Genomic DNA, 24,602 nt, shown 5'->3' with positions numbered 1-24,602 from the left:
GGTGCTGGAAATGCCCTGAGTAACTTCAACATCCATGCTGAATGTCCCTCATTAGGTCTGGCCCAGGATTTCATACCTTCCCTGGCAGTCCTGGGCCTCTGTCAAATAGTGACAGGCCCTGCACATGCAAAAGGCCACACCTTGGAGTTAATCTTTAATAGAAGGTCTTCATTTGGGATTGGAGATTTGGACTGAACTGTAATCTGACCATTATCTATTGAAGATGATGGTGCATCTGACCCCAATACCCCACAAAAAGTGGGGGCCCATCGAAATGGTCCTCCCACAGGACTTCCGGTTTGGGATCCATGGAGGTCTAACGCAGCTCTAAGTGCAGAGCTGACCGGGCTGCCGTTTCAGCGGCCGGAGGGGCACAAATAGCCCCCGGCCACCTGCTCTCAGGAGGAGAACAGGCAAAGAACGCTCAAAGACCTCAGGGCGCGTTGATCTCGGGCGAGGGGGGGGTTCTGCGCTAAGGATTCTCTCTCAACCCTTGAGGTCCCACCCTTTGACAGGTCGGCATAGATCTCTGCGACAGACCCGGGGCCAGTGCGGCTGGCATAAGACCTTCGTGCCCAAGCTTCAACAGGGGGAAAATAAACGGAAAGAGAACTTAAGATTGAAGCAGTGATTACAACCCAGAAAGACGTTTGAAAAGGTAAAGATCACTATCTCCTGAATTGGGATGAATTGTTAAAAGTAACGAAGTTTTAAAAGGACTTTTTAAACTGCAACAGACTTACTATAAGGAGGGGGAAACCCGGCAAGAAATAGATTCCAAAAAGGACTAAGTAAAAAGAAGTAATTTCAGAAAAGAGACATTTGTTTATCATACCTGTGGTTGAGAATCGACAGCAGGCTGTGGGAAAACTTCTACCATCGCGAGAGCTGCAGCGGAGAGTCGGGAAACAGGAAGTACGTAATAGTGATAGAGTCGCCAGAAGGAGACGGCCCCTACTGGAAGACAGGAAGAAGGGCATCGCCATTTTTGAACAGGGAAGGGCTTTGGCTTCAGCAAGGGCGGAAGTAGGACATCTTGGATTACAAAAGGGTACAGAGAAACCATAGAGAAAAGACGCCCGACATTTTGGATTTTTGAAGCGATTTTTGTTCATTTAAAGGACCGGGACTTTTAAATTAATTAAAAGGACTACCAATTTGGACGCCACGGAGCTAAGAAAACGTGCAGACTCGTGGGAGCGAGGTAAATCAAGCCCCACGATGTCGAAGAAAGAGTGGCAAGCAGCCATAGAGAACTTGGACAAAAAATTTTGTGAAATGCTAAAGGAGCTTAAAGAAACAAAATTGGAGTTGGTGAAAGAAGTCAAAGATGTCAAAGAGACAGTTAAAAATGAGCTGGCAGAAGTAAAAAAGGGAATGGAGACGATACAAACCGACCTGCAGGCAGCGCAGCAAAAAGTTAACGATGTGGAGAAGGCGATGGACAACCTTACAGAGACGCAGCGAACGGACATGAGAGTAATGAGGGGAAGAATGGCAGTTGCGGAGAGTAAATATATGGAAAAGCAGCTGAGGTTTCGAGGTTTGTTGGAAGTAGAAGGAAAGACAGCACAAGAACAGGTGACTGAAGTGTTAGCTGAATACCTGGAAAAGGAGGAGGAGGAGGTTGTGGCTTTCCTAGATGTGGTGTACCGAATAAATTCCAGATTTGCGACCCAGAGAAAGGTACCAAGGGATGTGATAGTGCAATTTACGACAAGGAATGTAAGGGAAATGATAGTGACTAAGCAATTTCAAGATCCATTGATAGTTGATGGCAAGACAATTATCATCATGAAGGAGTTACCCAGATCGGTGCTCTTGGACCGGAAAAAATACAAAGTGTTAGTCCAGACTTTGAAAGACATGAAAGTAAGATACAGATGGGAATTACCGGAAGGGATATCTTTTGAATTTGGAGGGGTAAGAAAGCGCATCAGATCTGAATTGGAAATGGAAAGGTTCATGATGGACAATGAAAAAGACTTACCAACAACAAGGCTTTGAATATGGAGTGCAAAGTTTTATCGTGGAATGTAAATGAACTCACCTAATAAGCGAAAAAGTATTTTCCACTGGCTATTAAAACAGAAATGTGATATAGTTTGCTTACAAGAGACTCATATTAGAAATCAGGATGTAAAATACCTTAAAGTAAGTAAATTGGGCATTGAATTTGTAGCGGCCTCAAAAAAGAAAAAAAGGGGAGTGGTACTATATATAAAAGAAGAGCTGCAACCAAAGGTGATAATTAGAGATGGGGAAGCCAGATTTATAGCAGTGGAATGCATTTGGAACGTAAAGAAAGTGTTGGTGATTGGAATATATGCGCCTAATGGAGCTAAAGAGTGCTTTTTTGAGGATTTAAAGAAGCAGCTAGATGAACTTTCATATGATCAGATAATACTTGCAGGAGACTTCAATGGAGTTACGAATTTGGAACAAGACAAGAAATCAGCCACTACACAAAAGAAAAGAGGATTATTACCAAAGACGTTTTTTGGATTAATGCAACAGGAAGCGTTGGAAGATGTGTGGAGAACGCAGAATCCCACAATCAGACAATATACCTTTTTCTCTGCAAGACACTCTACCTTATCGCGTATTGATATGATCTGGGCCTCAAAGGACTTAGTACTTTGGACTAAGGAAGTAGAAATAATGCCTATGGTAGGCTCAGATCATAACCCAATTATGTGGAAATTTGGAAAAAGAACTAAGAGAAAAGGATGGAGAATAAATGAGGATTTGTTGCAAGAGGGAGAAAATATGGAAATGTTGAGAAGGGAGACTAAATTCTTCATACAGTACAACATGAATCAAGAAGTACCAACCAACAAGGTATGGGACACGTACAAGGCAGTAATCAGAGGTGTATTAATGGACTTAAATGGAAGACTCCGAAGGAAAAAAGAGGAGAAGAGACAGGAGATTATGGAAAAAATAAAAGCCAAAGAAATCCAGTTGAAGAAAAGACCAGGGAAAAAGAAAATATATCAGGACATTAAAATCCTTCAGGAGCAGTTGACGGCCATGAATAATAAAGAATTGGAATGGAATCTGAAAAGACTGAATCAAAAGTCGTTTGAAGGGGCGAACAAACCTGGGAAATTTTTGGCATGGCAATTGAAGAAAAGAAAGGAGAAAAAGATAATAAATAAAATATGTGATGACAATAAAGTACACCTGGAACAGGTCGCTATTAGCAGAGCCTTTTATAAATTTTACGCTAAATTGTATGATAAGAAAGAAGTGAATAAAGATGCGATAGCCGCATATCTGGAGAAAATGAAGCTGCCAGTAATGTCCGAGGAGTGGAGAGTTAAACTAAACAGTGAAGTAACAGAAGAAGAGATAAGGAAGGCAATACAGTCAACAAACTTGGGAAAAGCGCCAGGGCCTGATGGACTCACAGCTAAGTTTTACAAGGCTATGGCCAATGAACTGGTACCGTTTTTAAAAGAGGTGATCAATGGTGTTATGAGGGACCAAAGGATCCCAGATACCTGGAGTGAAGCAAATATATCATTGATCCCCAAAGAAGGACAGGACTTGACCAATGTTAAAAACTACAGACCTATCTCTTTACTTAATAATGACTACAAGATTTTCGCAAAGATCTTGGCGGAGAGAATAAAGGGGTGGCTAGCCGAAGTTATTGGAGAAGAACAAGCAGGCTTTTTACCAAATAGACAAATCAGAGACAACCTAAGGACAGTCATAAACGCTATAGAATACTATGACAGGCGATGTGATAAGGAGGTTGGTTTCTTTTTTGTAGACGCTGAAAAAGCATTTGACAATTTGAACTGGGACTTTATGTTTGCCACCATGGAACAGCTACAAATGGGGGAAAGGTTCATAAGAGCAGTGAGAGAAATTTATAGAGACCAGAGTGCAGCAATTGTGGTGAATGACGAGCTGACTAAAAAACTGGTTATTGGAAAGGGTACAAGACAAGGTTGCCCGCTATCCCCATTGTTGTTTATTTTGGTTCTTGAAATTTTGATGATGCAGATTAGAGAAGATAATGCAATCCGTGGTATAAAGATAAAAGACTTTTCCTATAAGGTCAGAGCGTTTGCAGATGATATAATGTTAATTGTGGAAGATCCAATTGAAAACATGCCTAAGGTAATAGAAAAAATAAAAGAGTTTGGAGACTTGGCAGGTTTCTATGTAAACAAAAAGAAATCAAAGATTTTATGTAAGAATATGATTAAACAAAAGCAACAGTTATTAATGGAAATAACAGACTGTGAGGTAACAAGTAAGGTGAAGTACTTGGGAATTGAATTGACTGCAAAAAATATAGATCTATTTAAGAATAACTATGAGAAATTATGGACTCAAATAGAGCATGATTTGATCAAATGGAATAGGCTGAACTTGTCATGGTTGGGAAGAATTGCAGTAATCAAGATGAACGTGTTACCAAGAGTTATATTTCTGTTACAGACGATACCAATCATTAGGGACTCCAAGCAATTTGATAAATGGCAGAGGAAAATATCAGAGTTTGTGTGGGCAGGCAGGAAGCCTCGAGTGAAAATGAAAGTGTTACAGGATGCAAAAGAAAGAGGGGGAATGCAACTGCCCAACTTGAGACTTTATTATGATGCAATCTGTCTGGTATGGTTGAAGGATTGGATCACATTGAAAAATCGCAAACTGCTGGCCTTAGAGGGATACAAAAAATTATTTGGATGGCATGCATACCTATGGTATGATAAAGTAAAAGCAGATTCTATGTTCCTGCATCACTATATTCGGAGAAGCCTCTTCACAATTTGGAAGAAGTACAAAGAATACCTACAAGAAGGAATTCCCTCCTGGGTGGTTCCATATGAAGTAATAGATCCAAGAACGGTCGATAATGAACAACAGTGTTTAACGTATAAGGAGATAACTCAAATAGAATCCTTTAAAATAAGAATAAGAACGCAACAAGAGATGTCTCCAAACTACGACTGGTTTCAATATAGACAAGTTAGAGATCTTTATTACTCAGACTGTGCGAAGGGAGGGATAAGGATGGAAGACTCAGAATTAGAGAAAGTAATTTTACAAGAAGACCAAAAGGAAATTTCTAAGGTCTACAAAGTGTTGTTAAAATGGTATACTGAAGATGAGACAGTCAAAGTGCAAATGGTGAAGTGGGCTATAAACTTTAACAAAGAAATAACAATGGAGGCGTGGGAATACTTGTGGAAACATACATTGAAAATCACGACATGTACCAATATTAAAGAGAATATTTACAAAATGATTTACCGTTGGTATCTGACGCCAAAGAAGATTGCGCTACGGAACTCGAATATGTCTAATAAATGCTGGAAATGTAAAAAACATGAGGGATCAATGTATCATATGTGGTGGACTTGCGAGGTAGCTAGGCAGTACTGGGGGGAAATAATAAGAGTAATGAGTGAGATTTTACAATTTCAAGTTAACAAGAACCCAGAACTCCTGCTACTGAACTTGGGAATGGAAGACATCCCAGCACAACATAGGACATTGATATTCTATATGACGGCAGCAGCCAGACTTTTGTATGCGCAGAAGTGGAAAGTACAAGAAGTGCCAACTACTGAGGACTGGATTTGCAAATTGCTGTACATGGCGGAGATGGACAAAATGACAAGAAAACTGAGAGACCTTGATCCAGGGCAGTTTAACACGGACTGGGGAAAGCTGAAACAATATTTGGTGAAAAAATGGGAGGTGGGAGGAGAACTGTGGCAGTTTGAAAATTATTGAGGTACACAGGAGGAGAGAAGTGACTATACCGAGGGGGTGGAGAGTTAATGGAAAAATTCTAAGCAACTTTATATGATTTTTAAGTATTATATTAAGTAGCAATAGCGTTGATATTATGTGAATTAATGGGATAGAAATTAACTAATCTATATTTTTTGGAAAGATAACCGTATAACATAGAGTGAATATATACATACATACGTAAATTCAAAGATAGGTCTAATTGTTAGACTTATGGTATATGTATAGATAAAGAACAACATATAGAACAGAAGCCTAAGCAAATGACAATAAGTGTGTATAATAAGTATGTGTATAGAAGTATTGGAATTGATGTATAAAGGGGGGCAAATTGTTTGTCCCATATTGAAGAGAATAAAAGGAGTAAGATAAAACACAGGTTATCAAAATGAATATTATTAGTAGTTTTAATGAAGAAGATAGATTAAGAGGATTTTATTTATATGACAATTTATATGACAATTTATATGTGAAAGGAAGTGGAAATAGTGCTTAGAAGAATCTGAAAGTATATTATAATAAACAAATAAAATAAATATGAAGGAGTAGAGCGAAAGTGGATAGGGGGTTGGAAAACTGTTGGAAGTCAATAAAAAGGGGGAAAGGGAGGGGGTTAGAATTAGAAAAAATTAAAGAATGTGATTATAATTGTTATTATATGTTTCCAATCCAATAAAAATTCTTTTAAAAAATAAAAAAAGAAATGGTCCTCCCACAGAATCTCATGGATCTTTCTGTATTCCAGAATGCTCTGGGGGATTTCTGAATTCCATACATACATTAGTTGGGGCTGCAGTGGAAGCCTGGACCAAGAAATTCCTTGAAGCCATTGGCAAGATTGCTCCTTGTCAATCTCTCCTGCTCTTGCAGTGGAAGCCAGCCCTGTGGCTGGTGGTCATCTGCCCTGTACTTAAAAAATGATGTGACCAATTATCACCCAGTTTCTAACCTGCCCTATGTGAGAGAGAGCAGTATCTAGCCAACTCCAGGTCTTCTTCTTGTGCTCTGGACTCTTCAGTCTGGTTTCAGACTGGGTTATTGAATGGAGATGGCTCTTGTGGCTTTAGTTGATGACCTCCTTCTGAATATGGACAAGATCCATGCTCCTTTGTTACTCTTTCTGGACCCATCTGAAGCCTTTAATACAGTTGACCGTGCCATCTTGTTGAAGCATTTGGATGCAGAAGTGGGTATCAAGGGATGGTTCTTGCACTGGTTTATGTTGTTCCTCATGGAATGGAATCAAAATGGTTGCTGTTTGAGGTCCTAAGTTGCTGTTTGACAGCTGTGGTCAAAGGACTGAAAGCAAACAAATTGAAACTGAATCTAGAAAATATGGAAGTGATGCTGTTTGGGAAGCCAGAGATGTTGAAGGACATTGTGCTTTCCACTTGTTGAAAATGCTTTTTACTTTCAATAGGGTTCAACTGATCTTTTCAGACTCAGTTAAGAGCCTAGGGGTTGTACTAGATCCAGCACTGCATCTAGAAAAACAAGTAAATGCAGCTGCAAAAAAGGCCTCCTCGCAAGACTAGCCTGACATGACTGATCTGGCCACCTGGATTCATGCCATGGTAACATCAAGATTAGACTATTGTAATGTACTGTACATAGGTCTCCCTTGAAAGTCAACTCAGAGACTCCAGCTGGTGTGGAACGCCCCAGCTCATTTACTTTCAGGAACATGATGGAGCATGGATATTAGTCCCATTCTGCAGTCACTCCATTGGCTACCCATCAGTAGAGATGGGCATGAACAGCAATACGAACTAAAAAAAGCCACGAACAGCCCAATCTGCTGTTCGTGAGGCCCCATTCTAACTGAACAAGTGGTCATTGCAAGCCTTGTTCATTGCTGTTCATCAAGCCAGACAGGCTGGCACCTGCAATCAATTCCCATGGCAACTCAGGCAGGGATTGTCTGAACTCTGTCTGAACTCCTGCTGTTGCCCTGGAAATCCCAATCTAAGCCCAATTTAGCTTGATAGGCAGGTCTTCCAAGTGTGGACTGGAGCTCCAAATTTGTTACAAGAGGAAAAACCCGGGCGCGGGGGGGGGGCTCCCAGCTCTGGCTTTCAGAGAGAGACAGCTGCTGTTAGAGAGACAGGGTGAGTGCATTAGAGCTTGAATTTTCTTTGCATGTGGTGGGATAAGGATCTACCCCTTCAGGTTCCAGGGCTGCTGCCAGGCTCTGGGGCCAAGCTATTATTTATTATTGGTACATTTCCTGCTGCCTGCTCAAGTAGGGTTTCTGGGAGCAGCGCAGTAGGGATCTTGATGTCTGGAGGAGAGCCTGCTGGCCCCCACAAACAACAAACATGTACATGACAGGATCATGTTCGTCAGTGTTCGTTGTTCATTGTGGATGACAACAAACACCATGTTCATTTTTTTTCTGTTCGTGCCCATGTCTACCCATCAGTTACTGGGCTCAAATGGCCTGCCTAAAGAGGTCAGGAAAGCTCCCAGTCTTGGCTTTCTGCAAACTATGAAAAACTGAATTATTCCAGAAGTCTTTTAATTCTGGAAATTTATTTATTTATTTATATATTTAGTTAGTTAGTTATGCCATTTATAGTCTGCCTTTCTCACTGAGACTCAAGGCAGATTACATAGTAAAATCAATACTAAGGAAATTTCCACAAACAATGCCACAGGGTAAATAAATACAAGATTGCAAAAACATAGCATTAGCAAGAATCCAACACAGAGTTGAAGAAATGCTGAAAAAGAACACAAGAAATTCTAGGACTGACATTAGACAACATATAACTACCCAGCAGAATAATACTTGAAGCATATGTAGCACATAGGAGCACATACTTAAGCAACAGTTAGGCTGTAAGGCAACATATTGATGAAGTCTATGGTTCCTAACTTGTTAGTGAAGCATCTGAGACCCCTCCCTACAATACAGCCTTCCTATATAAGTAAAAAGCCCTTTTGAATAATTCAGTTTTGATGATTTGCAGAAAACCAGGAGAGTGGGGTCTTTCCTGACCTCCTCAGGCAGGCTGTTTGTTCCACAGGCCACCATAAAGAATGCACATGTATGGGCAGCTGTTGATTTTGTCCATATGCAGAGTGGCACCTGCAGGAGCCCCTGTTCAGATGAGCAAAGCTGCCATGGAGGAATATAGGGAGATAGGCAGACCAAGGCCATGAAGAGCTTTGTATGTGATAACCTTGAACTGAGCATGGTAACTGATAGGTAACCAATGAAGTGACTACAGAATGGGAATTATATTCAGGCTCCTGCTTGCTCCTGATAACAGCTGAGCCACAATATTTTGCATCAATTGGAGTCTCCTAGTTAACTTAGATGGGAGACCTACGCACAGTGTATTACAATAGTCAAGTAGGTCTGTCCTGTATGAAAAATTTCCAAACACACATTAAATAGTTATATTTATGCTGTGCTCGGTTCTACATGTCTCCTGTGAAAAGGACTCTGAGCGTATGCACACAGAATTAGCCCGAAAAGAGACTTTTTGGATTCATAGGCTTGGTTGTTTGAAACCTTTTGGACTTAATTCTGAAATAACTTACTCCTGCTTTTTATAAGTGTTTGTACCTGTATTGTTCTGTCCTTTAAGACTTTGTTATATAATGTGGGGATTAACGGGTGTTTCCTTGTCAGCGGCTGTACCTATTGAGGTGCTGACCTTCCCACCAAAGAGTCTCATGGTGGTGTTTTTCTTTTCAGGTGTAATTGTTACCACGACTCCTGAGGAAGAAAGATGGAAACAAGCTATTGCTGGCATCTTGTAGAGTCGGGGGGGGGGGCTTGTGCCCCTTGTTTTGCCTCTTTGCACCTGTGATTATAAGAAATATATAAGAACATTGTTAAAAATAAGTTTGTATAACAGTATCAGACATTGTACCACCCTAGGGTCCCATTTTGTAGCCCTTGTGTGGCTTTTCTTGATTGCACTCCTTTTGTGTACCCTGTGGCTGCCGCTGTTCCTTCTATGTTGCACTTTGAAATTATTGTAGCAAAATTGCACTCTTATGCACTTTATTGCTTGAGTATTCCACATTGAAATACTATTCTATTTTTTCATTGGTTTAGCCCTCTTATTTTCTGGTTGGTTCATTGAAATCAATTGGCTTAGACTGGAGTAACTCTGTTTAGGATTGCACTGTTAATCTTTGAGAGAGACTATTGGATTTAAAACAGTTTAAAATGTTTATCCCTAGAAAATGGAACTGCAGACTTGTGCAATGAGGCATATTTTGCTACACACAGAAAGATGTAATTAGAAGCACAGTAGCTGTCAATAATGTGGGTGCTGGGATACAGAAAAAAAGACATTTTGAAATGAACAAATAAATGCTAGAAGAAATAGAAATGATACATGAGGTACAGTTGATGAAACTGTAAAAATATATAGTTAAACTGAAGAAGTTTAGGAAGAAAACTATCAGCAGGCTAAAGATTTTATCAGAAAATGATAAAGGATGGCAGTGTCTAATCCTGAAAAGTAAAGGTTCAGTTGTGAGCATGGTAAATTTTCAAAGAGATAAAGAGATTGCTGTGAATTAAGTGAAAGGAGAAAATCTTCACAACACCTGTTGGTATGGCAATGGTTTAAGATGTAGGAAGATAATGGAGGGCTCAATATTTTGGAGAATTGTCTTACAGAAGTTCAAACTAATGAAGAAACTGAATAAATTGCCAAGGAATCTTGTGGTCTTTACAAATAGCTTAGAGGAGTCCATATTAGGCATGACCTAGAATAAAATACTATGAAATCCTACTAGAAGATAAACCCATTATCTCCAATCGTATAGTAGTCCTTGTACTATTGCTTTGTAGTCATGTTGTTTCAAAAAAAACATGCAGCTATGGAATAAATTGGAAATACTTCTTATCTGGAACAAAACTCAGTGGGCAAGTTTTTGAGCTAGATATTGGAAAACAGAAAGAGATTTTTCTGCAAAAATCTTGTATTTTGCATAGAAACTTTGTTTCTTTCCTTTTCCTTTGTTCAGCTGAAGAGGACTTGTGTTTCTATGAAACCTGAACATAAGTAGATCCAAATAAAAATGTTTCTAAATAAAGGATACACCTTTGCACAAAATCATATGGGGTGGGAGGGAGTGGGAAGAATTTAAAAGGCTATACAAAGATTGACTCGATTATTTGTGTGCTAAAGCTTCCTTGAATCTTTCGTGTTAGGCTGGTGCTGTACTGTTGTTTTGTCCTGAAGCTGAAGATATTTCTGATGTTTCACCTGCTTTTGGCTAAGCTGCTTATATGCATCAAATTTTCTTGGAATATACAACGTTGCTTAAGAGTTTTTGTGAAAATCTGCTCTCAGATTTAGTGGAAAGTATGAACTGCTTTTCAGAACTCAAAAGATTGACTTTGTTATCTTTGTTGCAATTCTTTGTTAACTAAGTCTATAAGGCATTTTCAGTTCAAATATAACTACTACTTCCATTTCAGTAAATACTTCATGCCTGCAAGTTTTGTTTATTACTCAGCTGATGTTCAGTGACAGCATGCATCAGTCACACTGGTTCTAACACGACTTCTGTGCATTCTTCAGGTCTGGATAGAGCCTATATGCATGTAACTATGTTTCATTTGCATATTCATTTTGTTGCAGAGATAGCTTACAAGTGCATAAAGTTGTTCTCATATAGCTCTAGTCACAAATTTGGCAGAATGTTTGGAGTTCAGAACAGCCTGCATAATTATGGTTAAGGCCAATTTTTGCAAACTTGCTGGTTCTATTCAAATATCCCATTTTTTTTAGCAGAGTAGCTTAGCACGACTAGGCATGAGATTGCCTGGTGATGAGACAATAAACTTATATGAAACCTGTTCCTTTAGTAAGGAAAATAAAAGTTCTTTTATTTAGGAACTCCACACAGAATAGGAAAGAGAAGAGGCAGAGTCTAGTGTAATCCATCTAAGCTAGGGTGCTGGTGGATACAGGAAGCAAATCTTGTGTCCCCCATGGTTGCAAGATGGAAAGAAAGGCCATTTCTACATACTCTTAAAGGGACAGTCCAATCGCCGAATGCTAGTAGCATTTCTCCAGAAATTCAGACATCTCTGTTTGTAAAATGGTTGTGGGCCATTAGGCTTCCATTTTTTTGGTGTCTTTTCTAGGAACGCACTTTCTGCAGTCACAGAAAAGGCACTGAAGAAAATGGAAGCCAAATGTCCCACAAACATTTTGCAAATGGAGCTGTGAGTGGGCTGTCCCTTTAAGGGTGTATGGGAAAGGTCAAAGTATGCATGCAATCAAGAGAGAAGGAGGAAGGAAAGAAGTCCCTGAGAGTTGCAATCTGGAGATCAAAAAGATAGCCCCAGCAGGATGCACGTGGATATGCCCCCTCTGTAACCTGAGAAAAGGGCAGTATAAAAGTCCTTCACTTCTTATACAATTGACATTTTACTCCTCCAGGGAGAAACAAACCTGTGAATCTTGTGTGTGTGCATTTGCGTGTGTACAGCTTTCTGGTTTCTCATGCTAGTTTTCACCAGTTCACCAGTTAAAAATTAACAAACCTTTCCACTTTTTTGTGTTAATTGGATATGACTAGCCTAAAAATAATATGCACATATACATAGTGTATTGGCTCAGTTGCAGAGCATCTGGTTTGCATGCAAGAAGTATTGGATTCAATCCCCTGCATCTCCAGTTAAAAAGATCAGATAGTAGGTGAAGTGAAAGCCAGTCAGCTTTATAGATCAACGATCTGAGTCAATATACCACAGATTCATGTGTTCATGTGTATAAATGGCAAATATGTATTCGAGCGGTTTAAATGCTACATGGCATAAAAGAAGGAAAAGAAACAAAAAATGATCATCAGCAACAGAAAAGCTGTGGACCAAACTGGATGAGAGTAATAAGTAAAGAAAAGAAAGCAGCATATTCTCCCTGGACATGATACCTCTCACCGGGCACTCACTGAACATGAAGAAGGCTTAAGTTACTTATTAAAAGCCTAATACTTTTGACCACTGTGATGGGCTCTTAAGTACCATATCATGCAGTGATTTGACAGAATCTAAGTAAAATCAACAGATCAAAAAAAACAAGCAAAGCAGGACAAAAAACTTTGTGCCTGATACATGGATAAACCTCCTGATAGTCTTTTTCCCTGGGAAGCAATATAAATGTTAAAGAAAATGAATAAGAGCCCAGAATGAGTTAAAGAGAGCCATTTATAGATAAATCCTGCTGTGTGCTTGTGCCTTACTTTATTCCACCTGACTTCTGTGACCCAGACAACTATTATATTTCATTTTAGATCTAACAAAAATATACAAAACGTTTGAATTAATAATGATGTCGATAACGTTGCTTGAGGGAATATGGTTTGAATAGAAAACAAAACCCTCTCTTGGGTTTCAACAATAGGAAGTTGAAGTCACTTTAAATATCCAGTATTTCCCTTTGATATTGAAGATCCTTTAGTATATGAATGCTTTTAAAGCAACGTGAACAGTGGGATGGCAATGTTAAGTCATGGCACATAGACATAATTCTGTCTTCAAAACTGGAAGGATCTTTCGTGTTTTATAGGCTTTGTTTGGACAAGCTGCTAAGGTATTTACTTGAGTTACTTGTACTGATTCATAGCTTAAATGTAACTACATGTGCTGTAGATGTAAAGACATAAAAGTTGGGTCGATTCTTGCTTGCTCAGTCAAAAATGTTGTAGCTATTGCTTTAAGTTAGTTAAATGACCATGAGCTAGTTTCATATATGTCAACTGAAAAGTTTTAAGAGAGGTAGTGAATTACAAGTTTGATAGTGAAGAGGGTAAAGGAAGCCTAAAGCTGAAGGGAACCATCAAAATACCTGTCATATAGAATGTAGTCCAGAGGAAATGAGATATCTTTGATCACATGCCAGTGAGGCTTGCTGACTGTCTGCAAGTTGTGATCAGGACCATTGAATGTTCTACAAGCTGTTTGCCAGTGTTCAAACAGGTCACATATGTTTGATTGTAAAAAAAGAAGAAGCCTATTTGGGTTCTCTTACAGGGGGCAGTGCTCAGCCCACCTTGAGCAGAAATGAAAAAAAAATGAGCTGCATAGTAATGAGGAAAACTGTAGTCTATGCTGTACTGAACAGCAAGGGGTCAGATATTAAGAAAAATGAAAAAAAACATAAAAGAAATGAAATAAATGGGGAAAAAAGGAAACCAGAACTGTCCAAAGGAAAAATCTATTTAAGAGATCCAGCAAAGAAATTTAAACTCTCAAAAAATAAAATTTAAGTGAAAAATGAATCCCCTGGTAGATTAACTGCGCAATTCTATGGCCGGCCCCAATGCCGGCGTGGCTGCACAGGCGGGGCAGTGGCGGCGCCAGGCCAGATCCTGTGCCAGCAAAGATGGTGTGGCAGCGGCGGAGGCAGCAGCACAGAGATGCAAATTGGGAGAACCAGAAAGTGTTGTGGGCTGGTCTGATGCACGGGCACCGCCAGGCGCAGCCAAAGGGTGCTGTTCCTGACAAGCGGCAGGGGGAGGGGCCAGGAAAGGTGCAGCCAATGGGCAGCACGCGATCCCAGCCAGGCCCCAGAGCAACAGGCAAGCCGCGCCCATGCTGGCAGACCGCCTCGGCCCGTGCGTTGGGCGGGGCTCACAGCTGGGAAGGAGAGGGGTGGGTGTGGTCTGAGGAGCCTCTCCCTCGTTTGCCCAATGCAGCGTCAAGTCCGTGGCGGCCGCATCCAGAGATGTTGGCATGGGATGGGCAGGCGCCCCGCCACGAGGAATCCAGGGTAGCAGGCAGTCCCGACAGCAGGAAACAGCCACCAAGTGGCACCTAAGGGGAGGGTTGGCCTGAGGCTGCCACCAACAGGCAGACAGCGGGCCCGCCCCGGTCCCCATTCCAAGGCAAAGACCACAGACACCTGTTGCACAGAAAACAGTCTTTATAATTATACCATCCCACCCCCCCCAGCAGATGTGAGGAAGGGGAGGCATGTAGGAGGGATAGGGCAACAAGGGGCCATGGGGAGGCACAGCCGGGGAGAGGCCATTCGAAAGGACAGGCAGCCAGGAGCCCGTTGATGGCCTGGGTGCTGCTTTGCCAGCCCCCCCCTGCTCGCCCCCTGCGCTGTCTGGCGCCTGTTCGAGTGCATAGTCAGAAGCAGCTGCCACTCTCACCCATCCAGCCCCGGCTGCGGCAACCAGGTCATGCGGCCAAGTCCCACTTTGCTGCCCTCGTCCCCGCCAGCACCCTGGCCCATTGCCTCCAGCAGCTGTATAACACCCAGGGCCGCGGCCCCGCCTGTCCAGCTGAACACCCTGCCCCCTGGCAGGCGGCAGCAGGGCTCACCAGCAGGCCCGGCGGCCGGAACCCCTTGGGCGTCCATGGGCCTGGCCCCTCGCACGGAACTGGCCCCGGCCCGGCTGGGGGGCGCACGGTGGCTGCCAGCCGGGGGGCCTCGGGCTTCCGTGTTTTGGCCACTTTGCGTGGTCGGCGCACTCCTCCGCTGCCCCTGTGGGCAGGGCCTGCAGCCTCCCCTGCAGGATTGGTGGCACCGGCGGCCTAGGAGTGGCTCCCATGCACCAGCAGGGCAACGCAAGCGGCCCCAGATGCTGAAAGCAGGAGACGGTGCCGGGCTGGGGCGGAGCCACTTGCAGCCTCAGACACACCCCGCCCCTCCCAACAACCACACCGTGTTGGCCCGGGAGCCTGGCAACTGTCCTGCAGGATTGGATGCAAGGTGGGACGCCGTGGGGTGGAGGGTGTCGGAATGACCAATGGGGCTGATGCAGGCAACCGAGGGGGCAGACCCACTCTGGGAGGCGACCGCTCATGGGACTGTGTTGCTGCGGCTGCAATGGGAGCGACCCTCCCCGGGCGCGCGGGACCTCCTTCCCGGGATATGGCATCCGTCTGCCAGCACCCTAGCTTCTTTGCTGATGGGGCTAGGGTTCGAGTGAGCAGACCATTTCCCCTGTTATCTCCCGTCCCCTGGCAGCACCTCCCCCTGGCAACCCTCTCCCTGGCTTATCAGATGCCAGCTGCTCGACCTACCAGGGATTGAATGCCCTCGGGAGCTCCCCCTCCCTGCAGACATGCCCGGCCCCAACCCTCTGCCTGATATTACAGTGAGGGGAGGGAGGGGGCGGGGAGGCAGAACGGGGTCTGTCAGATACATTTGTAGTGATGTGCAGGTGGAAATATGTGATGGGGGTGTTGGGGGAGGGGCTCAGGACAAAGTCAGGCATGCAGACACAGAAGGTAGTTGTTTTTCAACTCGTTTTATTGCACTGGAAAAAGCGGACTTGTTTTTAGGCTAGCAAGGGAGCCAGAGCATTCCACACAGCCCTCCTTCCCGCTCCAAGGGGGGGGCTGAGATGCAGGCCGTGACACGATACTGCTTCCTGGGCTGCAGCCAACCGCCCGTCGTGGATGTTTGGGGAGGGCGGGGCGCGGGAGAGCAGACATGCCCTGGAAGTGCCTGCGGGAGAAAAAGACATGTGGGCTTTGCCTCGTTCCACTGGCAAGGCAAGCCCCACACTCCGCCATCTGATAGGGTGCACATAGTCGAGGGCAGCAGCGACCAGCTGATGCACGACCATCTGCCGAGGATGTACTCGGCCTTGGGGAGCCTTTACCTTTAAGGGAGGGAATGAGCTGGTGGTTACGAACACCTGGTCACAAGTGGTTTTCGGGGCAACTGCCTCTGGGGCGGGCAGGGGCAGCCACGGTCGCCCCCCACCCCTGCTGGGCCTCACCCGAAGTGGCAAGTGAGCAGGGTGGGGTCAGGTGAAGGGGCAGTTAGCATTAATCAGCAGAACGGGCCCCCCGTCCCTCCACCTCCTCCTCACCTGTCAGCGCTCCGTCACTCATTACCAGGCGGGAACTTCAGAGCCAGGATACCTACAAGGAAACAGGAGTGGTTGCAGTTAGTTCACCAAGTGTCATTCTCTTCTGTCACGGAAGGGTTAATTTGTTTGTGCTTAGTTAGAGGCAACTAGTTTGCCTGAGTCCAGTTAGATGTTGAGTTGTTCTTCCTGCCAGGGTAAAAGGGGAGTTAGCCAGACATCTGCACTTCTTCCCTTTGACGGGAAGTTCCCCCACTTTGTTCACAAAGTCCCCCAAGTGCATTCCGTGCCTGCCACCATGAATGCCCTCTCCCCCACCCGCTGTTCAAAGAGACCATGCCACGCAGCACATGGACAGAGCCTCCGGCCATGTGCTCACTTACCTGAGGGCTTTGGGCAGCACTGGCCGGATGTTTTGTAGGGCACGGTCGCAGGTGATTGGGAGCAGGGAGGGGGCTCATTCATGCCGGGCGCCCACGCTGAGTGGTCGTCGGGATAGTTCTCATCCTATGCTCCTTCAGGCCATGGGGGCGGGGCTGAGCACTCGGAGAGGGGGCCGGTTTTTCGCCGTTCCATGGGCGCCTATGGGCTACGCCTTCTTCTTCTGTGGCGTAGCTCTTTTGCGTCGCTGTGGGTGTTCCCACTTCTGGAGAGGCTTAGGGAGTGGACTAACTCTGGCCCTGCCCTCCTCCCCACCCCCCTGCACCAGCACAGGACTCTACGCCACTCCTCCACCTCCACCCGGCCGCCTGTTGCTTGCACCGGTGCCGGCCTGCCAGCGGGGCAGCGCTGTGTCCCAGCACTGGCAGAGGACCATTTATGCGCACGTAAGGACCAGAAGCGCCATCGCAAGCCTTAGTTCAGTTCCTATTCACTTTCCCTGCCCCAGTTAGGATTGCGCTGCCCGCCTGAAGTATTCTAGCATCATTAGAGTCTATGGTTCTAGAAGCAGGGTAGCTGGTGCTTAGACTGAGTATTCCCTCTGAATAAATTCTGGGTTGTGGAAGTGCACCCACAGTTTAACTAATAAGCTAAAACCTCGTATTTCTTTTTTTCCCTTTTACTATTTTCATTGATTAATATTTTTATGCAGCAACAAATAGCAAAAAGAAGATAAAATACAAGGAAAGACAAAAAAGGGGTGGGGAGGAGAGAGCTTCCATCCAATTTGGCTATAATTTAACATACATTAAGTAAACCCATTTCTGAAGGATAATATTCCGTAATATATCTATTCAATATCTTTGTTAAATTTCAGAAAAAGGTCTCTATCCAATTAAAGAACATTTTAAAAAGAGCTATATTCTGGAAATTCCATTAAATAAATTATGAAAGTATTCCAGATTATGTTAAATTCATCTTTCTTTTTACTCCCTGAATTAATCTAATCTTATTTATTAATTTTTCAAGTGTTGCTATATTTCTTAATTTAGTATGCCGCCCATTCAAGGAAATCTCATTAGTATTTTTCCAACACTGAACAATAAGTGTCCTAGCTGCAACTAAAAGAAAATTAGTGTTTTTTTGTTTATAGTGATAATTTTCATTGGTAAATAAGTTGAGCATAGCTAATTCTACAGTTGGTTTTATTTGTTCCCTGGTTATTTTAACAATTTCTATAAATATTGATTTCCAAAAATTTGCTGTAACTGGACAGGACCACCACATATGTAAGAATGTGCCTAATTTGCCTCTCCAGCAATTTTTATTCACTGTTTTCCTTAAGTGAGCTATCCTAATTGGGGTCAGATACTACCTTTGAGACACCTTCAGTGCATGGTCTTAACAAACCTTTTGAAACTGATTTATAGGGAAATCATTGAAATATTTGTTTCCAATCCTTATCATTAAATTTAATATTCAATTTTGCTTCCCAAGTCTTTTTAATTATCTGCACTTGTTTTTTCTTAATCAAATAACCTTAATGGATGCAAATATGGTGCTATTAAATAATAGCAATCAATTCTGGACTGAAGGAAAGATTCCGGAAGAGACAAAATTTTCTCCAAAAGAAGGAAGTGAAAGAGCAATTAAACAGATCATTAACTGAATTCGAAGAATTAATTTGAAATATAGATAAGGAGGGGAAATTAACTACTAAAATATATAAGATTTTATTAAATCAGGGATAAATTCCAATGAAAAACTTAATATTTCTAATATAGCTTCAAACCATAATGTCTGTTTAACTTACTAGTATAATTTAAAACAATTTCTTTATATAACACCTCAGTGAAAAAATAGTTTCTTTCTGTGGCATGAGTGTTAAAGCTCCAGAAAGAAGACTTAAACAAAAAGGTTCAAAGCCTGGTTTATCTTAGAAGATCTTGTACATAAACCTTGATTGGCTGAAGTTTAAAGATATCATTTCATTTTTTTACTCTCTTTCTGCTCTATGCTTGTTTAGGCATAGAGTTAAATTTATAATATACTAGAAACAAAACCCGTTGTGGAGAAAAATACAATGGGCTCTAGAAAGGGGAGAGCGGGCAGGCAAGCATTCCCTCCTCCTCCATCACTGATCCCAGCCGGTGAAGGAGCGGGGTGGGCATTGCTACCTGCTCCATACCAGATCTCATCAACATGAAAGGGTGATGGGATTTGCTGCCTGCTGCATGCCTCATACAGGTTGGGTAAAGAGGGACAGGCATTGCCACCTGCTCTGGTCCTGATAGCAGTTGGGTAAAGGGGAAACGGGCATTGCCTTCTATGTGCCTTATTATGGCTGGGTGAAGGGGGACAGGCATTGCAGCCTGCTCCAAGCTTGATCCCAGCTGGGTGAAGGGGGGGTGGGCATTGCCACCTGTTCCCTGCTGGGTGAAGGAAGGGGCGCCTGATCCTGACAGGTGAAGTCAGGTGGTGGGCTTTGCTACATGCTCTGCTCCTGATCCCAGCTGGGTGAAGGAGGTGCGGGCATTGCCACCTCCTCTGCTCCTGATTCTGGCAGGTGGAAGGGAGGGCAGAGATTGCTGCCTGCTTGGCGCCTGATTCTGACAGGTTGAAGATGGGGCAGGCATTGCAACCTGCTCCACTTCTTATCCCGGCTGGGGAAAGGGCAGAAGGGAATTGCCTCCTGTTCTGTGCCTGATCTCACCCAGGTGAAGGTGCTGGCTGGGCATTGGCACCTACTCCAGTCCTGACCCCAACTGGGTGAAGGAGGTGGACATTGCCACCTGCTCTGTTCCTCATCCCAGCTGGGTGAAAGGGATGGGCATTGCCACCCATTCTGCTCCTAACACCGGCTGGGTTAAGTCAGAGAGTGGGCATAGCCACCTGCTCTGCTCCTGATCTCAGATGGCTGAAAGGGGGTGGGCATTGCCACCCACGCTGCTCCTAATACCACCTGGGTTAAGGTGGGGGTGGGCATTGCCACCTCCCCCACTCCTAATAACAGCTGGGTTAAGGCAGGGGGAAGGCATTTCCACTTGTTCCGCTCCTAATGCCAGTTGTGATAAGGCAGGAGGGGTGGACATTGCCACCTTTACACTCCTAATATCTGCTGTGTTAAGGTGGGGGATAGGCATTCCCACCTGCTCCACTCCTAATACCAGCTAGGTTAAGGTGGGGGGCAGTCATTGCCACCTGCTCTGCTCCTAATACCAGCTGGTTGAAGTGGGGTGGGAATTTCCACCTGCTCTGCTCCTAATACCAGCTGGGTTAAGATGTGAGTGGGCATTGCCACCTGCTCCGCTCCTATCACCGGTTGTGTTAAGGCAGGAGATGGGCATTGCCACCCGCTCCATTCCTAATACCAGCTGGGTTAAGGAAGAGAGTGGGCACAGCCTCCTGCTTTGCTCCTGATCCCAGCTGGGTGAATAGGGGGAGGGCATTACCACCTGCTCTGCTCCTAATAACAGCTGAATTAAGGCAAGATATGGGCATTGCCACCTGCTATACTCCTAATATCAGCTGGGTTAATGCGGGGGTGGGCATCACCACCTGCTCCACTCCTAATACCAGCTGGCTGAAGGGGGAAGGCATTGCCACCTGCTATACTCCTAATACCAGCTGGGTTAAGGTGGTGGTGGGCATTGCCACCTGTTCCACTCCTAATACCAGCTGGCTGAAAGGAGGTAGGCATTGCTCTGCTCCTAATACCAGCTGAGTTAAGGTGAAGGTGGGCATTGCTACCTGCTCCACACCTAATACCAGCTGTGTTAAGGCATGAGGAGGGCATTGCCACCTGCTCTGCTTCTTTTCCCAGCCTAGGCTTCCCACCATGGCATGTTTTCTAGAGTGATATGGTGAGTTACCTAGGCTTTCCTCTGTGGCATCACCCTCTGGCGGTGCACCAGAGGATAAAGTGAGTTGTCTGAAACACGCTTATTCAATTATATAGCAAGATAATATGCAGCATTCCCTAACCTGGATAGCCCAGGCAAGCCCAATCTCATTAGATCCTGGAAATTAAGCAGAGTTGGCCTTGGTTAGTAATGGGATTGGAGACCTCCAGTGAAGACCAGGATTGCAGAGGCAAGCAATTGCAAGCAAACTTTTGTAGTCTTTTGTCTTTAAAACCCCAGCAGGGGTCACCATAACTCAGCTATGACTTGACAGCACTTTCCACCACATAAGAGCAGCACAGAATTAGAAGCTATTAAGACAGTGCAATGGTGTTGTGATGACATAAAAATGTTAGGGGAATGGACCTGGAAAATCCAGCGTGGTGTGATGGTTAGAGTATTGAACTGGGATCTGGGAGACCCAAGTTTAAATCCCCACTCTGCCATGGAAGCTCACAGGGTAATCTTGGACTAATTAGCTTAATCTACCTCACCAAGGTTGCTATGAGGATAAACTGGGGAGAACAATGTTGTAAGTAGACATGGGCATGATCTGAATTACGATTCCAAAAAAACCCTGACTTTGGTGTTTGCGCCATCGTGACTCAGCTAATCGGTTCCGTCCACGGCAACCAATCCAGCAGTCGGGGGTTTGCTTGTTCGGGACTTGATCGGATATATTGGTTTCTGTTCGGAATTGCAGACACTCTGGCGCCAGTAATTTATTCCCGCGGCAACGGAGCCAGGGGAATGAGCTGTGTTTGCCCTCCTTCTGTCACCCTCGAAACATGAATGAAAGCCCAGCTTTCCTTGATTAGCAGGCTTCCTTCCAACCATGGAGCAGCAACTCAGGGGAGGAAGGGGGAAGGGGGTGTTCTGAAGCCATGGACACAAAGGAAAGGCAAAAGGCAGCGTGGGAGGCTGGGAGGCTGCTCATGTCATTCGTCTTTCCCCAGGACAAGGGGCGCGTGGGCAAGCCGGCCGCCCCTTGTCCTGGGGAAAGGCAAAAGGCAGTACGGGAGGCTGGGAGGCCGCCCGCACTGTTCGTCTTTCCCCAGGACAAGGGGCGCGTGGGCAAGCCAGCCGCCCCTTGTCTTGCGGGGCAGGTGAACAGCACGGGAAGCCGCTGAGCCACTCACGCTACCACCAGCTCCGCAGCACACTGGGACAGCTGGCTTGCTGCTTGGGCGGGGGGGGCGACCCAGGAGCGCACGCGCGCAAGACCCTGACTACAGTTGCCCTGGGCTCTGGCAACTGTAGATCCGGCCCTGGGAATGTCCCCTCCCTGAGGGGAGGCGGCTCGTTGCCAGGTTAAAAACTCCCCCCCTCTACTCTAAGTGTGTGTGTGTGTGTGTGAATGTCCCCTCCCTCCCCCTGCCCGCCAGGCCTGGCGGCCGCTGCCACCAACCACCATTCCTATATCGCTGGAAACAGCGGGGCGCCCTCCCGCTTTGGCCTTCCCGATTCCGGATCGGAAATGGGACTTGATCGGTTAGAATCGGTGGCCTGGGTTTGGCAGCAGCCCGGATCCACGAACGGCTTAATTGGTATATTTTTTTTTGGATCGTGCCCATCTCTAGTTGTAAGCCACTTTTGGCCCCCATTGAAGAGAAATGTGGGGTATAAATAAATAAATAATCTGTCATTCTCTAGATTTTACCTTCATTTTCTTAGCCCATTGCACTCTTAAAACCTAAGCAGGGGTATTGCCTGATTCTGCCATCTATGCTTAATGCATAAGAATTTAGAGAAGTTGCTGCTACATATAAGATCCTCTTTAGTTTCATATTAAGCCCATGCATGAGCATCACATTTATGCTATTCTTTTCTTTTCTTTTCTTTTCTTTCTCTCTTTCTTTCTTTCTTTCTTTCTTTCTTTTCTAAAATTGGTATTTTTTTGTTCTGGAAGATAGTCAGGGAAAATTCAATCATGTATACTATGGCCTGAGAATGGAATGGTAAATAAAAAAAAATCACTTTTACTCTCCCCCTTTTTAAAAACAGGGGTATGTTTAACTCTTTCTAGTTGGAATCAATAGCACATGAAAGTGTATAACATTGATTAGCTTGTGCTCAAAACTTTTGAATCAAGTTGTGTTTCAGGAATCTTAAGTATAAGGGCAATTGAACTAGCTAAAAGTGAGTTCATAGGGAAGCCCAGGGTCTATTAGACGAATGGAATAATGAGGTTTCCTTTTTAAAATGTGTAGGATAACTAAAGGATAGAAAATTAAAATACGAAGTTTGTGATTTATTTTCTGCTTTATGAGAAAGTTTAGCAAAATATTGTGTGTATATATTATAACTTTGAGTCTGTAGAGATTTGGAAAAGATTAACACATTTTTTGTTCATTTTTACAATCCTGTTTGACAGTATGAGAAATAAAACACCCAATCAATCTTTATCTGAAAACAAAGATGGAAATAGAGATGTCATTTGTGAAAACGGAGAGTAAAAAAAAAGGGGGGGGGGTATCCATACACATAGTTGAGAATCATTTCAATTAATCAAAAGTATGGCTTTAAACTATTCTAAAGTGGCTGTTAAGTGGAGCAACACAATTAAATATATTAACGTTTTGTGGGTAAATTATTGATGTAATGTTGCAACAGGGAATATAATAATAAAGCAATGCATTTTGTATATAGATGTAATTATTCATTAGATGATATTTTACATCCTGTCCCATGATTGGTGGGTGGAGTGTCCTTTTTTTGAGAAGTGTCACAGCTATTTTATTTTCAGAAAGATTGCTGTGTACAGATGCTGTCACAGTATAGTCTGTGGCTGCTTTCAGACCTGTATTAGGATACTGAGATCTTAATATGGATTGTGTGGGAAGCTCATAGGCGGTGGGGGGAATAATGACTCCTGACCAGACAGTGGGTAGTTTGTGACATTCTTTTGCTTATCTTTCTCTGATTCTTTACAATCTTTTCTTCTTGCATGACTCAAAAAAGTTAACGGGGTGGGGAGGAGCAATAGGACAACTTTAAAATATTTAACTCTAAGCATTGATTGTATATATAAAGGATAGTATATGTAAAGTAAGTTCTATAAGCTCAGTACTTTTAAATTTTATAGATGTCTGAGACTGATTTAGGTGAAGTGAGTGATCGTAGTGAATTTAGCTTTACTGATGATCTTGTTTATATTTCTTTATGTATTGCCTTGTATGCCCCTTACTGAATAGCTGGTTTACAGATATTGATGACAGAGAGTTGCAATATAGTCATTTGTCAAGAGATCTAGTTCAGGCAGAATGATAAAGGAAATGACATTAGGGTTGTTAAGAGAAATCTCTTGATTCCTCTTTACCTAGTTTCTCCCTGAAACTAGGGATTCCCTTTACCTAGTTTCTCCAACAATCCTTTTATTTCCCCTTTTTTAGGAATTTGGTGTCAGTTTCTAATCAATTCCTTTTTGATCAAAGAGAAATTTGAAGAGAGGAGGAGTGGGAAGGGAGATTCTGCAAAATTTCAGAATTTCACTTTGGAGATGCTCAGAGGCAGGCAATGTCTCCCCAAGCCTTCCTATCTTCCTACTAGAGCACCACCCTGGGGAGTATAACATAAAACAACTACAAGGGCTGAAGTTACAAAAGGGTGCCTTGATTTCATCTTGAAGAGAAATGGAGGTTCACATATTTTATTGTCACCACTCTGCACAGAAATACTTCAATACAGCAAAATACAGCACAACTGGTTCATATCAGTATTATGAGT

The sequence above is a fragment of the Eublepharis macularius genome, chromosome 3, assembly GCF_028583425.1.
Source record: "Eublepharis macularius isolate TG4126 chromosome 3, MPM_Emac_v1.0, whole genome shotgun sequence".
Taxonomy (NCBI): Eukaryota; Metazoa; Chordata; class Lepidosauria; order Squamata; family Eublepharidae; genus Eublepharis; species Eublepharis macularius.
Note: the sequence above shows the minus strand (reverse complement) of the source record.